Raw genomic sequence first — 16,596 nt, 5'->3', positions numbered from 1 at the left:
TCCTAATCCCCTCTAGTCAGAATTCACCTCTTCCTTCTCCATAGTCCAAAGCACATTGAATTACTAATGTATTGCCCTCTTTAATTTATCTTGAATTAGAGCAAAAATTGTGCTTGGTAACATGGTCAGTGTGCCAATTTTAATTAATCCTGTTGGTCTTTTTCATCATTGCCACCCAGGTAGAACTACCATCAGTAGGATCAAAGAAGATAGAAATAGTAGACCCGAAAATCACCTTAAAGATGATTTTGAGGCACATACTTTGATTTTATAGATAGGGGAACTGAGATTCAGTAAGACTAATTGACTTGCCCAAGATCACTGCATGGCAGAACGAACCAATGTCTTTAAATATTAAGGATATTTTTATATGTGTATTTACGCACACACATACTGATGAAATTTGCAACAACAGATGTGTTCATTGATATACTGTGAACTCTGGCTCTGCCTGGTGATGTTTGCCAATTTCCATGGTGCACATATTCTCATCATGGCTGATTTAATCTACCAAAAGTTTAACAACTGGCTCACAAAATTTCTGAAAATTTAATAATTGTATATCAGGTTGCTATGAACCAGCTCTAGCATTCCACTGGATGTGCCCCTGAAATCATGTATTTACAATTAAAACATTCGACCATTTTCTTACTCTTTCTAGTTATCCATTCAGAGACACTTTACCTTATTTTCTGATTAATATTTCCGTGAGGAAATAAATTATTCCTCACATGTCAGCTTTATTTATTTTTTTAAGTTTTTTTTTTTTTAATGTTTATTTATTTTTCAGACAGAGAGAAACAGAGCATGAACGGGGGGAGGGTCAGAGAGAGGGAGACACAGAATCCAAAACAGACTCCAGGCTCTGAGCGGTCAGCACAGAGCCTGACGCAGGGCTCGAACTCGCAACCACAAGATCATGACCTGAGCCGAAGTCGGACGCCCAACCGAGTGAGCCACCCAGGTGCCCCTGCACATGTCAGCTTTAATCTTCACTTTAAGGTGTTTTTGTTTTATTTGTTTTGTTTTTAGGATTTAATAACTTGTTAATAAGTGTTTAAAACTACTTGAGGGTCTGTCTATTAAGAGAACTTTGGATGAAACCCTGAGTATCAGTTATCTATTGTTAGGTTACAAATCTCCCTAAATACTTATTAGCTTAAAACAACAACCCGGCGCGCCTAGCAGCTCGGTTGGTTGAGTGTCCAACTTCGGCTCAGGTCATGATCTTATGGTTTGTGAGTTCAAGCCCCATGTCGGGCTTTGCACTGATAATGTAGAGCCTGCTTCCGATTCTGTCTTCCTCTCTCTCTGCCCCTCCTCCTCTCACACAAGCACGCTCTCTCAAATAAGTAAACATTAAAAAAATTTTGTTTAAAGAAATTAAAAAAAAAAAACCTATAGTTTATGGTTCTGGCTAAATCTTGTCTAGGTTGGGCTCACCTGATCCTGACGGGGTTTGTCCATGCATCTGAGGTTGTTAATGCAACCCATTAATAGGGTTGATGAGGCTGGCTGGTCTTAGCTGTTGTCACCCATATGTCCAGTGATAGAGTGGCTGTTGGCTGAAGCCATAAGGGGAACTTTGTGTTTCTCACTATCCAGTGAGTCAGACCTGGCCTGTTCACATGGCTTCAGGGTTTCAAGGGTACAGAGTGAAAACTACAAGGTCTCTTAAGGCCTAGTCTCCAAACTGGTCATTACTTCCACAAGTCCATCCCAGTTGAGGGAGTGGGGAAATAGACTCTACCTTTTGAAGGGAGAAACACCAAATAGTGTGGCCATTCCATTCCATTCCATTACTGATTTGTTTTAAGGTTTAGATCGTTACGTCCATGGGACAGAGGTGAGTGTACATGGCATGGTTGGCCTTCAGTCAGAAATTGATTAGGGAGGCCAGGGTGGCTCAGTCGGTTAAGCATCTGACTTTGGCTCAGGTTAAGCGTCTGATTTCAGCTTAGGTCATGATCTCACAGTTCGTGGGTTCAAGTCCCACACTGGGCTCTGTGCTGACAGCTCAGAGCCTGGAACCTGCTTCGGATTCTGTGTCTCCTCCTCTCTCTCTCTCTGCCCCTCTCCCGCTCGCACTCTGTCTCTGTCTCTCAAAAATAAACATTAAAAAAATTTATAATAAATTTTTTTTTCAACGTTTATTTTTTTATTTTTGGGACAGAGAGAGACATAGCATGAACGGGGGGGGGTAGAGAGAGAGAGAGAGGAAGACACAGAATCGGAAACAGGCTCCAGGCTCTGAGCCATCAGCCCAGAGCCCGACGCGGGGCTCGAACTCACGGACCGCGAGATCGTGACCTGGCTGAAGTCGGACGCTTAACCGACTGCGCCACCCAGGCGCCCCTATAATAAAAATTTTAAAAAAGAAATTGATTAGAGTTTTCTTTTCCAGTGTTTAAAAGAAATTAATAACCTTTACTTATAAACCATCTCTACTTGGATGATCACTCATTGATACACTCAACAACTAATAATTTCCTTATCAGTTTAATTCATATATTTTAACACTCTCTTCTGCACACACTAGGTAGCTAAGGGTTGGGAGGGGGGCAGAACTAAACAATAAGGCAGTATTGTCTGCCTAACAATTGGAGACCAATATAAGACATTAAGTAATCAATTGATAAATTTTATACCATCATTCAGGTTCAGGAAAAGAAACAGTCACTGGAGAAGAGATTAGTTGAGGAAGATTGCTTCATAGAGAACCACTTTTTATTTATTTATTTTTTAAAATTTAAATCCAAGTTGGTTAACATATATTGTAATAATGATTTCAGGAATAGAATTTAGTGATTGATTACTTACATATAACACCCAGTGCTCATCCCAACAAGTGCCTTCCTTAATACCCATCACCCATTTAGCCCATCCCTCCACCCAACACCCCATCAGCAACCCTCAGTTCTCTGTATTAAAAGTGTCTAATGGTTTGCTTCCCTCTCTGTTTTTATTTTACTTTTCCTTCTCTTCTCCTATGTTCATCTGTTTTGTTTCTTAAGTTCCACATGAGTGAAATCATATGATGCCTTCCTCTGACTGACTTATTTCGCTTAGATAATACATTCTAGTTCTATCCACGTTGCTGCAAATGGCAAGATTTTTTCTTTTTGATCATCAAATAATATTCCATTGTGTGTAAATACCACATCTTCTTTATCCATTTGTCAGTTGATGAATATTTGGGCTCTTTCTATACTTTTGCTATTGTCAATAGTGTTGCTGTAAACATTGGGGTACATGTGCCCCTTCGAATCAGCACTCCTGTATCCTTTGGATAAATACCTAGTAGTGCAATTGGGTACTTTTATCTTTAATTTTTTGAGGAACCTCCGTACTGTTTTCCAGAGAGGCTGCACCAGTTTGCATTCTCACCAGCAGTGCAAAAGGGTTCCTCTTTCTCTGTATCCTCACCAACATCTATTGTTTCCTGAGTCATTAATTTTAGCCATTCTGACAGGTGTGAGGTGGTATCTCATTGTGATTTTGATTTGTATTTCCCTGATGAGTGATGTTGAGCATCTTTTCATGGGTCTGTTACCATCTGAATGTCTTCTTTGGAAAAGTGTGTATTCATATATTTTGCCCATTTCTTCAGTGGATTATTTGCTTTTTGGGTGTTGTTTGATAAGTTCTTTATAGATTTTTGGATACTAACCCTTTATCTGATATGTCATCTTCTCCTATTCCCTTGGTTGCCTTTTAGTTTTGCTGATCGTTTCCTTCGCTGTGCAGATTTTTATCTTGATGCTTTTATTTCCCTCGCCTCTGGAGCCATGTTAAGTAAGTAGTTGTTGTGGCCGAGGTCAAAAAGGTTGTTACCTGTTTTCTCCTCTAGGATTTTGATGGCTTCCTGTCTTATGTTTAGGTCTTTCATCCATTTTGAGTTTAGTTTTGTGTATGGTGTAAGAAAGTGGTCCAGGTTCATTCTTCTGCATGTCGTTGTCCAGTTTTCTCAGCACCACTTGCTGACGAGACAGTCTTTATTCCGTTGGATATTCTTTCCTACTTTGTCAAAGATTAGTTGGCCATGTGTTTGTGGGTCCATTTCCGGGTTCTCTATTCTCTTCCATTGATCTGAGTGTCTGTTTTTGTGCCAGTACCATACTGTCTTGATGATTACAGCTTTGTAGTACAGCTTGAAGCCCGGCATTGTGATGCCTCCAGCTTTGGTTTTCTTTTTCAAGATTGCTTTGGCTATTTGGGGTCTTTCTTGGTTCCATACAAATTTTAGGATTGCTTGTTCTAGTTCTGTGAAGAATGCTGGTGTTATTTTGATACAGATTGCATTGAATATGTAGATTGCTTTGGGTAGTATCGACATTTTAACATAGTTCTTTTTCCAAACCATGACCATGGAATATTTTTCCTTTTTTAATGTGTGTCTTCTTCAGTTTCTCTCATAAGCTTTCTATAGTTTTCAGCATATAGATTTTTCACCTCTTTGGTCAAGTTTATTCTTAGGTATTTTATGGTTTTGGTGCAATTGTAAATGGGATCAATACCTTGATTTCTCTTTCTGATGCTTCATTATTGGTGTATAGAAACACAACCAATTTCTGTACATTGATTTTATAACCTGAGACTTTGATGAATTCATGTATCAGTTCTAGCAGTTTTTTGGTGGAGTCTTTTGGGTTTTCCACATAGAGTATAATGTCGTCTGTAAAGAGTGAAAGTTTGACTTCCTCCTTGCTGGTTTGGATGCCTTTTCTTTTTGTTGTCTGATTGCTGAGGCTAGGACTTCTAACACTATGTTGAATAACAGTGGTAAAGTGGAACAATGAGCAAGTTTTTATTAATCACTTTTTCCCTTTTATCTTTGTTCTAGTTCTAGTTGCTGAAATGTAATGTTCATTGAATCAGATAATAAAAAAAATAAAGCTTGGACTTTTAATTTTTTTCATTTCTACTTATTTCATTTTATTGTAATTTATAAAAGTATTAGACCACAAGAGATGAAGGAACTGTCCCTTCAGCAGAAGATTTGACAACTCCTGTTTTATAGTATACTTTCCAGACAATTATTCAGCTTTGGCTTGAACCCTTCTAGTAACTAGGAGCTCATTACCTTTCTAGGAAGCTAATTCATTATTGGACTGTTCTGATTATTAGAAAATGTTTTCTTAGACTGAGTAGAATTCAACCTTCCTATGATTTGTAATCCTAAGACTTGATCCTGCCCCTGGAACTATACAACATAAATTTACTCTCTTTTAATGTACGACAGATCTTTGGATATTCAAAAACACTTGTCATATCCCTCTTTAGTTTTCTTTAAGCCTCACTTTTTCTGATTATCCATATGACAGTTTCCAGAACCTCCTTGTCCTGATTGCCCTTTTCTGGACATACTCTTTTAATAATGTCTTTCTTAAAATGTATTACCCAGAACTAAATGGATCATAAATTTCTTGTTCTGGACAATAAATATACTTCTGCTAATGGTGCCAATAATGCAGTAAGTTTTTTTAGCAGTCCTGTCACTCTGTTGATTCACAATGAGTCATAATTTCTTAAGAGGGAATCAGAACTTCAAAATAGTCTCCATATTCAGCTGATTCCTTGTGTAAATACACTTGTCTGCCTTTTTTGATTCCTTTTAGGGAGGAAAGAAAAAAGTTAATTTTCATTTCTAACCTTACTGATTTTTAATTTTTCCATTTAAATATTAGCAACATGGCTGGTAATGTAACAGCAGATTTTAAGCAGGGGTGCTATATTTAGAAACATCATTGTGGGTAAAGGGTGGAGGGTAGCAGATGAACTGGAACAGGAGGGAGATGAAATGTTGGACGAACTGTTCAGTGACTGATATAGAAACTCAGATGACAAATGACAATGGCCTTAGTTAGAGAAGAAACAAAGAAGATGTAGAGAAGGGAACAGAACCCAGAGATATGTAAGTAATAAAAATTAATAGGACTTGATAACTAATTTATATGGAAATGACAGAGAGTAATGAGTGAGGAAGGGGGAAATGGCAGCTCCTGACATTTAGAAGCTGACCTGGCATTTACAGGTAAGCCATGTTATTTCCTGTCGGGCGTAAGAACTTCACAGAATACTATCCGATGAGATATTCTGAGGCCATAATAACATGAGACAAAACAGGTCCACTCCATGCTTTTGTCTAAGTGTAGACAAAAGCAGTCACTGTGCCATCTACAAAATTCCAAACACCCGCTTCTTTTGACTGAAATGAGTGATGGTACTTTTTACCAATTATAGCATTGTCCTTGCTCTGGGCTCTCCTTCCTGTACAGAAGATGTGTTGAGATCACTATCATAAAATTTCCCCTTTCTGCCAGCATTCAATCTAGAATAGACCACTGCTTCCTTAGACTCTTTCTCAAATTACTCAAGCAAATAGCAAATCCTATAATGGGTTCTTTTTGATGCTCTCATACTGAGTTCTATGGTTCCCTATGCTGTGCATTCTTTACTGCAAATGAGCCATAACTCACCTCATTCAACTAGAGATGGGTTCCTGGTTGTCTCCAGCTGAAGGGCGTTAAGAATAATTCCAGAGTTTCTTGCTTGGACAATAGGTATAGAAATAAAGTATACTTTATTTAGTATAGAAGTAAAGAATACTAGATGAGAGGAAGGTAATGTCTTCAATTTTTAACAGCTTATCTTTGAAATAATAGTGGTTTAATCTCAGTGGGGATATCTAGGAGGATTTTGGTTGGATATATGGCTCTGGGGCTTAAGAAAGATGTCTTTTAAAATAATAATTTTTCTTTTTTTTTTTTTTTAAGTTTACCTATTTATTTTGAGGGGGTAGGTGAGAGTGGGGAAGGGGAAGAGAGATTGGAGAGAGAGAATCCCAAGCAGGCTCCACACTATCAGCACAGACCCCGACTCAGGGCTCAGTCTCACAAACTGTGAGATCATGACCTGAGCCGAAATCAACAATTGGATGCTTAACTGACTGAGTGAGCCACCCAGGCTCATCTTAAAGGTTTTATTAATTATTATTATTATTTTAATGTTTATTCACTTTTGAGAGAGAGAGAGAGAGAGAGAGAGAGAGAGAGAGAGAGAGCACAAGTGGGGGAGGGGCATAGAGATAGGGAGACATAGAATCTGAAGCAGGCTGCAGGCTCTGACCTGTCAGCACAGAGCCCAACATGGGGCTTGAACTCACAAATCGTGAGATCATGACCTGAGCTGAAGTCAAGATGCTTAACCAACTAAGCCACTTAGGCACCCCAAGATTTTATTTTTAAATAATCTCTACACCCAGTGTGGGGCTTGAACTTACAACACTGAGATCAAGAGTCGCATGCTCTACTGACTGAGCCAGCCAGGTGCCCCTAAGTGAGATGTCTGTGCTGAATGTATCTATTTCTCATCTCTACCCATACATAAGTATACTCAGAAATATATATTTGAGAGCCATTGTTTATATAACAATTGAAGCTGTGGGGTTAGCTAAGGTCAGCAGGGAGGGAGAAAATGAAAAGAGAAAAGCCTGAGGACTGAACCCTGAGGAACACCTATATTTATGAGGTGAGCAGAAAATGAGATGCCCAGAAAGACTCTTGGGGGAAGCTGCCATTAAGAAGAGAATCAGAAGTAGAAAAAGACCAGAAGTTAGAAAAGGAGAGAGTTTTAAGAAGAACAATGAGATTAGTTCTATATGCTGCTAAGAAGACAAGTGAAATAAGGAGCCCTTCAAGCCATCTGATAATGTTCCGTTATTTTTTTGAGCACCTCTTTACTTTCTGGCACAATAAGATGTCTCACGTTCCTCTTATTCTTCCCTACCCTAACCCTAGCATCAGCCATTTGTCTAAGAACTCCTGTTTCCTTTGAGTGGAAAATGGTATTTAGAAACCATGATCTGGGATATTATTCCTTTTAAGAAGCTTGTCTGTGAAGGCCAATGGCTATATGGTGGTCACATGGGGGAATGGAAGGATGGAGAGAGGGGGAAACTTGGCTTAAGTAAAGATGAGCAAACCAGAGATCTGATTATCAGACCTGAAGCTTAAGGTCAGAAGCAAGATAAGGATGATTTGACCTTGAGTCCCGGAGTGGCATATAGAACTCCAAAGGTTAGGATTCATTTTAGGAATCTGCGTGGAGCTCTGCCTTTCAACATGCATTAAGAGAGGCCATCTGCCAGGGTTTCACACCAAAACAAAGCTTGAAGCCACCTGTGAAATATTTGGGTTATCTCCTGTGCCAACCATTTTTCCTGGCATGTGGGCTTTAGTGGTGCAATTGTAACTCTCTAATTATTAAGGTGATAATTATGTTTATTGACTTTAAATATTCTTTATCATTAAGAAAAGAATTGGACATTGGTATAAACATCTCTGGTTTTGTTGACCAAGTATTGCACCTCTCTTTCTTCCAGAAAATATCCATTTTCTTACTACAAACATAGGGAATCCCAACTCCTGGCTAAAGTTATTGGACTAAAGATGAGTAACCACATCAAGTAGGGCTGATCAAAATACTGTGTTTTGGTCCTGAGTGAGCAGGTGACCTGAATCAGGTCAATGAGAGTCCTTTCTTGGGGGTTGAAAAACTGATGCTGGGAAAGAGGCTTACTCCCCCTGTCAGACAGAGAGGTGGAGCGTCAATTTGTTTGTGGTAAAATTCCCAGGAAGAAGCCAGTGTAAGAGAAACAGAGATGCGAGATGCCACTCCGAGTGGCATTTGAATCTCTCTGATCCCTTGTCTGTGAGGCCCAGGTGCACTCTTGCCATCTCAGAACTGGAGGAGCCTGCTAACACAGATTCCTTTTTGCCTAAGCTAGTTTTGACTCGAGTTTCAGTCACTTTTCACCAAAAGAGAGAGACCTCACTCATACAATGACTTCAAATAAGTCTCATTTGAATTTGTATTGTCAGAAGCTTATGACTTCATTGATACTGTCAAGAGTTAACTTTATTCCCCCCCCCTTTTTAAACTGAAGTATATTAACATACCATGTTATATTAGTGTCAGGTGTACAATATAATGATTCAACAATTCTGTACATTTCTTAGTACTCATCAAAAGTAAGTGTACTCTTGATCTCCTTTATCTATTTTACTCCTCCCTCCACCCACCTCCCCTCTGGCAACCACCAGTTTGTTCTCTGTATTTAAGAGTGTGTTTTTAGTTTGTCTTTTTTAAATTTGTTTTGTCTCTTACATTCCACATATGAGTGAAATCATATGGTATGTTTCTTTTTCTGTATGACTTATTTCACTTAGCAGTATACCCTCTAGGTCCATCTTTGTTGTTACAAATGGCAAGAGCTCATTCTTTTTTATGGCTGAGTAATATACCACTATTATACATATGTGTGTGTATCTATATCTATATCTATATCTGTATATATATCTATCTATATCTATACTTATATCTATCTTTATCCATTCATCTTTTTCCACATCTTTATTCACTTATCTATCGATGGATACTTGGGTTGCTTCCATATCTTGCCATATCTTGGCTATTGTAAATAATGCTACAGTAAACATAGGGGTGCATATATCTTTTCAAATTAGTGTTTTTGTTTTCCTTGAATAAATACCCAGTAGTAGAATTACTGGATCATAGGGTAGTTCTATTTTTAACTTTTTGAGGAAACTCCATACTGTTTCCCACAGTGGCTGCACCAATTTGTATTCCCATCAAAGTGCATGAGGGTTCCTTTTTCTCTACATCCTTGTCAACACTTGTTGTTTCTTCTATTTTTGATTTTAACCATTCTGACATGTGTGAGGTAATATCTCATTGTGGTTTTGATTTGCATTTTCCTGATGATGAGTGATGTTGAGCATCTTTTCAAGCATCTGTTGGCCATCTGTAGGTCTTCTTTGGAAAAATGTCTGTTCAGGTCTTCTGCCCATTTTTAAATTGTATCTTTTTTTTTTTTTGGTGTTCAGTTGTATAAGTTCTTTATATATTTTTGATATTAACCTATTAATGGATATGTCATTTGCAAATACCTTCTTTATTCAGTAGGTTTTCTTTTTGTTTTGTTGATGGTTTCCTTTGCTGTGCAAAAGCCTTTTGTTTTGGTGTAGTCCAAATAACTTAGTTTTGCTTTTGTTTCCCTTGCCTGAGGAGACTTACCTAGAAAAATGTTTCTATAGCTGATATCAAAGAAATTATTGCCTATGTTTTCTTCTGGGATTTTTATGATTTCAGGTCTCACATTTAGGTCTTTAATCCTTTATCTTTTATCATTTAAAATGAAGTTAACTTCATTCTGACAAGGATTTCAAACAACCCACTCAAATAGTAAGAAGTAAAGTAACCACAAATGGCTATTGCGTTTTTCCTAATAAAAGCAGCAGTTGGGGGGCATCTGGGTGGCTCAGTCCATTAAGCATCCAACTTTGACTTTGGCTCAGGTCATGAGCTCACAATAGGGAGTTTGAGCCCTGCTGAGAGTGCAGAGCCTGCTTGGGATTCTTTCTCTTTCCGTCTCTCTCTGCCCCTCCCGTACTTGTGCATCCCAGAAGTTGTTCAAAATGTTTTTTCCTACTTATGCCTAATAGTAGAACCTCTATCCCAGGTGGTCTCCCAAGGATCTTTTTCTTATTAACAACCTTAATTTAAATTGTATTTTCTATTCTTCACTTTCTGCACTTTATTGTACTGATTGTATATTATCTTGTTACTTTGTTAAATCTCCCATTAAAAAAATTTTTTTTTAACATTTATTATTGAGAGAGACACACAGAGAATGAGCAGGGGAGGGGCCAAGAGATGGAGAGACACAGAATCTGAAGCAGGCTCCAGGTTCTGAGCTGTCAGCACAGAGCCCGACGCTGGGCTCGAACCCACAAACTGTGAGATGATGACCTGAGCCGAAGTTGGAAGCTTAACCGACTGAGCCACCCAGGTGCCCCTAAATCTCCCATTTCTAAAGCAACAAGAAATAAATGATTTGTAAGAGAAAGTATGTATACTTCCTTATCTTTCACCCCTTTAGTTACAACCTACCAAGTGCTTACTCAAACTTACACTTTCCATAACTGAAAAGTTATTTTGACAGGTTTTACTATCTACTCTTTAGCTTTTCTAGTCCGTAAGGATAAGTAGAAGCCTTAATCCTTATGTTTACCCAGGCATTTGCAGAATTCAAGGACAGCTATCCAAGTTGGCTAATGGCTTTGTACTTTAAAAAGAATCTGGTTAGGGTTCAGTGCTTATAATCACTCAATGCATTCAATGCATTGTTAGTCATTGCATTCCATAGTTTTTCTTTGCCAGCCCCTCCTTACAGAATTATCCTCTAGTTTTCTTCTGGGGATTGACCTTTCCCCCACTTTGAGTCTATGAGATCTCAGTGCACTATGATCCCTGTATCAGAGCCCAAGATCAAGATCCTTGAGCCATGACCCAGGCCCAAGACAATCTGCACATGTGTTCCGGAGGTAAGTACTTCACCTAACCCAGTACAGTCCGAGCACATTTCGGGATATTTGTTAATGTTACCAGCAGATATATTTTTCTTCTCCCTTGAATATGAACTTAAGGGTCTGTGAGGCTGGGATTTCTGCAGCCATCTCATAAGCATGAAGGGATTCTCTGTCTGAGGACGGAGCCAGCCTGAAAGACACGGAGCTGAAAGAGAAAGAGGAACCCACGCCTAATTACTTGAACCAAAAATTAACTTTGTGCTCAAGCCCATTTGAGTGAATCTTTCTGTTACTTATAACCAAAAGAATCTTTTTTTTTTAAAAAAAGCTTATTTATTTATCTTGACAGAGAGAGAGAATGAGTGGAGGACAGGCAGAGAGAGAGGGAGAGAGAGAGACAGAGAGAGAGAGAGGAATCCCAAGGGGGCTTCTGATCATCACAGGGCTCAGTCTCACAAACTGTGAGATCACGGGCTGAGCTGAAATCAGGAGTCAGACACTTAATCCTACAGGAGAAAACAGGCAGCAACCTCTTTGACCTTGGCCACACAACTTCTTGCTTGACATACCTGTGGAGTCAAGGGAAATAAAAGCAAAAATGAACTATTGGGACCTCATCAAGATAAAAAGCTTCTCAAAAATAATATAAAAACAGGGAGGGGGACAAAACATAAGAGACTCTTAAATATGGAGAACAAAAAGAGGGTTACTGGAAAGGTTGTGGGGGGGATGGGCTAAGTGGGTAAGGGGCATTAAGGAATCTACTCCTGAAATCATTGTTGTACCATATGCTAACTAACTAGGATGTAAATTAAAAAAATAAATTAAAAAATGGTTAAAAAAAAGAAACACAAAAAAAAGATAAAAAGCTTCTGAACAGCAAAGGAACCATTCAACAAAGCTAAAAGGCACCTGATGGAATGGGAGAAGATATTTGCAAATGACATATTGGTTGGTATCCAAAATCTGTAGAGAACTTACCAAACTGAACACCCAAAAAACAAATAATGTACTGAAGAAATGGGCAAAAGACATGAATACACACTTTTCCAAAGACATCCAGATGGTAACAGACCCATGAAAAGATGCTCAACATCACTCATCATCAGGGAAATACAAATCAAAACCACAATGAGATATCACCTCACACCTGTCAGAATGGCTAAAATTAACAACCCAGGAAACAGCAGATGTTTGTGAGGATACAGAGAAAGAGGAACCCTTTTTAACTGCTGTTGGGAATGCAAACTGGTGTAACCTCTCTGGAAAACAGTATGGAGGTTCCTCAAAAAACTTAAAAAATTACCCTATGACCCAGCAATTGCACTACTAGGTAATTATCCACAGGATACAAAAATGCTGATTCGAAGGGGCACATGTACCCCAATGTTTATAGCAATGTCATCAACAAGAGCCAAATTATGGGAAGTCCGGGTGGCTGGCCAGGCCATCCGAGTGTCCATGGGGCTCCAAGTCCCCGGCCCCACCCGCCCTCAGTTGTGGTCAGACTCCTCCTCCTCTGCTTCATGAAGCCACTTGAAGAAGGCTGTGACAGATTTAAGGCTACGCCCTTGCCCTGTTGCTCAGTGGGGTCCTTGCTACTCTCCCAGCTATAGAAGGCCTCCTCTTCCACCATGTCCTCGTCCTACAGCGCATCAAAGAACATCCAAAGCAGGCTGGCGGGCTGTTCTAAGGTCACTACAAGGGCCTGGAGGGCGTAGAGCGCCTGCAACTCCTTCTGTTCATCACATAAGTATTTCTGTAGCAGTTTCGCTCAAGCTTTCAGCACCGCCACATCCACTCGGAGGGGCGTCTCAAAGAGAATTGCAGAATAGCAGACAGCTGTCATGAGGGCAAGAACCAGTGTGTTGGATGCTACCTGCTGCTGACTCAGGTTGGCCTCTATCCAGTCAAACACCCGCTGGTTACTGCTGCCCTCCTTCAGCAGCTTCTCCAGCTGTCTGCTCAGCTCCTCAGAGGAGAGCATCCTCTGGCCAGGGGCTTCAGACTCCTCGCCCAAGGTGTACTCCACCTTCTGTTCAGCGACGAATGCCCTGACGTCCTGGCCTTCAGATAGAAATTCTTTCCAGCTGAGTCCAGCTTCTCGCCCCAGCATCCCCACCTTTTTGGGACCCATGCTTTTACACAGAAGCCCCAGGATCTCCAACAGAGAAGCAGCTTTGCCCAGGGGTCTCAGAGGTTTTATAATCTCCCTGAACAGCTCCCCCATAGGTCCTCCACCTTCCTGCAGAATGGGCGTCATGAGTTCTGCTCAGTAGAGCCACACATGGGGTGTGTGTGTCAATTTCCATGTCTTCAGCCAATTCTAGGATTTCATACAAACCTTGGTAGTACTGAGCAGTGGAGAGGTGGCCGGCAAAGAGCAGCTGGTGCAGCAGCCGCCCCATATGCCCACGAGCGATGGTGCTGCGCTCCAGTGCCGACTGGATGCCATGCGGCACAAAGGTGAAGAGCAGGGAGGGTGAGGCCAGCTCCTGTACGCACTGCGCTGCCTCCTTCATGTCATTGAGATGGAGATATTCTTCAATAATGGCCTTGGATTTCTTTTTCCAGCTCTTCCTCAGAGAGCGCAGCCTTTGGGGGGCTCGCCGGGGGCAGGGTGGCTTCTTGCTTCACAGCATCCCACCCACGGTCCCGATCCTCCATGAGGCTAGCTGCCTTGCGCGGTCACTCAGGCTGGGAAGGCCGCTCTCTACTCCGCTCTTCCTCTTCCTGGCTGAAGCTCCGCTTGGTGGCAGGTGTCCGAGAGCGATCGAGCCGGTCTCCACGCTCACTTCCCCGTTCACTCCGCTCTAGGCGGTCTCCCCGGTCCCCAGCTTTCTCACCTCTTTCCCGGCTCAAGCTACTCCTCTGTACCACACGTCTGCTATCTGTGTTTTCTGTAGGTACTGCTCGTTGAAGGGCAGAGAAGCCGTTCAAGGTACTAGTAGCTGGACGAGCAGCTGCTGGTGCTGCGTCAGAGGGCTTGGCCCCTGAGCCTCCACTGCTGCCCTTGCCGCAGCTCGATCGCCCGCCAGGTGCAAAGAGCTGGTTGTGAGAATCAATGGAGCCAGGCTTCGTGATCTTGGTGAGCCGTGAGGTGTCAGTAGGTGTCAGCAAGGCTGCCCTTGCCGATGGGGACTGTGTTCCAGCCACCATCATCCACAAGTGGGAGGCCTCGGCTAATGGGTGGGCCTGGAGGGCCACCCCCACGCTTGTCTCTGCCCTTGACCATTAGCTGCTGCGCTTTTACATGCTCCCAGTGCTCCTCCATTTCAGCCTCCTTGTGGATCTGGTCTTGCAGCATGGTCTTGGGACCCTGGTCCCCACGGCGTGGCACCCAATTGCTCTGTCGCAGATCCAGCACGTCTTGCAGCATAAAGCGGATTCGGGATGAAGTCTTCTTTTCCTTAATGATTTTTTCCGTCTGGTTGAAATACTGATCCATTCGGGGCTTGGCTTTTTCAAAGTCCAGATCTTTGCCAATGGTAGTGAGCAGACGACAAAGGCATTCAAGAGACTCTTCATCATGGTTCTTAAGTAGTTTAACCACACAGCCATGCGTTATTGCCTCCGTTAACATCTTCAGCTTAAACGACTCCCCAATAAACTTGATATTCCCTAATGAGCGCCGCCAGGCTATGTCTCGAGCCTCTTCCAACTCTTCCTTCAGGCGTCCTCGTTCTTCTGCCGTAGCAGCTTCATCCATTTCTTTTTGCTTCTTCTCAAAAACCTCATCATCATCTTTGTCTTTCTCAAACTCCTTCTGACATGGACTCAACAATAGTTTTCGGAAGTTCACAGTCACTGTTGGCTTTTCTGTAGTGGGCACTTTCAGCACCATGAGGCAGCGGCACATGTTGGCAAAGGCCACAGAGAAGCTGGGCTCTGAAATGGCCTTGTCAAAGATGAGGTCAATGAACCCTTTGAGGCGTTCCTCAGTGTCGATGGCCCGCTGTGTCACCTGCTTCATCAGCTGCTGGAACATCTGGGGTGTCAGCTTATTCAGTATGTAGCGCACCCTGCGGAACAGGTCCTGGGTTTTGCTGCCATCAGCATCCTCTTCCCCTCGATCCTTATCAGCAGCCGTCCGCTTGCTGCTGGGTTTTTTAAAGTTTTTATTTATTTATTTGAGAGAGAGAGAGAGATTGAGAGAGAGCACAAGCAGGGGAGGGGTGAGAAAAGGGGGACAGAGGATCTGAAGCAGGCACTGCACAGAGAGCAGAAAGCCTGATGTGGGGCTCAAACTCATGAACCATGAGATCGTGACCCGAGCTGAAGACAGATGCTTAACTGACTGAGCCACCCAGGCGTCCCTTTTTAAAGATTTTTAAAATGTTTTTTATTTATTTTGAGAGAGAGAGCGTGTGTAAGCGACCATGAATGGGGAAGGGGCAGAGAGGGGAGAATATCTTAATCTGGCTCTGTGATGACAGCACAAACTGTGAGATCATGACCTGAGCTGAAATCAAGACTAGGATGCTTAACCGACTGAGCCACCCAAGCACCACACTCCTATTACAATCTAACTTGGGTCAGTGAATGGGAAAAAAATCTCCGCTCCACAGAGTCATTCACAGAACCCAGGCTCCTGCCAAGCTGTGGCTTCACCATCCTCTGGGGCCTCAAATCCTCTACTGGATCCTGTGTGTCTAATGGCAGGCCAAGGAGAAGAGTGAGTGAGGAGAAGAGAGGCTTATGTGCCACGTTTTAGTCAGCCCCCAAAGAGGGGGCTTCTGCCACATTCCATTGGCCACAACTCAGTTCTCTGCCAGCCCATCCTGCCAACTGCAAGAGAGCAGAGATCTGTGATCTAGTGGCGTGTCCTGGAAGAGGAGAAACTTGAACATCGATAAGAACTAGCTTTCTCTGCACCACCCTCTGAGCCCCAAGTTTTCTTCTGAACAGAAAAATTAGTAATTGCTATTTGCCAGCACGTTATGACGATTGAATGAGGCAACAGGTGTGGACATGGTGAAGTGGTAATCAAATGCTAGTTATGAATACTCCTGGGTAATTTTGTCCCTTTACCTCTGCATTTCATTTGTGAAATGTGTAGATTGATATGCTTTCTAAGAATCCTTCCCAACCCTGAGACGCTTAGATTCTGTAGTTCTTTTAAACTTTCACCAAGCAAATGCCTCTCTGACTGCATTGGTGCCTTAGGATTCTACACATGATTCTATAACCCAGTCCCCCCGCC

The 16,596-nt window shown here is 41.8% G+C and overlaps 1 protein-coding gene and 1 pseudogene across 1 annotated transcript in view; one reads left to right on the top strand and one right to left on the bottom strand.

The window, feature by feature from the left end:
• The window catches only part of MRPL42 (mitochondrial ribosomal protein L42), a 70,524-nt gene that overhangs the window by 43,385 nt on the left and 10,543 nt on the right, over window positions 1-16,596 (top strand). The window lies entirely within an intron of this gene.
• Window positions 12,887-15,495, bottom strand: LOC112863303 (eukaryotic translation initiation factor 4 gamma 1 pseudogene; annotated as a pseudogene).

The sequence above is a fragment of the Puma concolor genome, chromosome B4, assembly GCF_028749965.1.
Source record: "Puma concolor isolate L17-30 chromosome B4, mPumCon1.1.hap2, whole genome shotgun sequence".
Lineage (NCBI taxonomy): Eukaryota > Metazoa > Chordata > Mammalia > Carnivora > Felidae > Puma > Puma concolor.
This window is presented reverse-complemented; position numbering and strand designations above follow the sequence as displayed.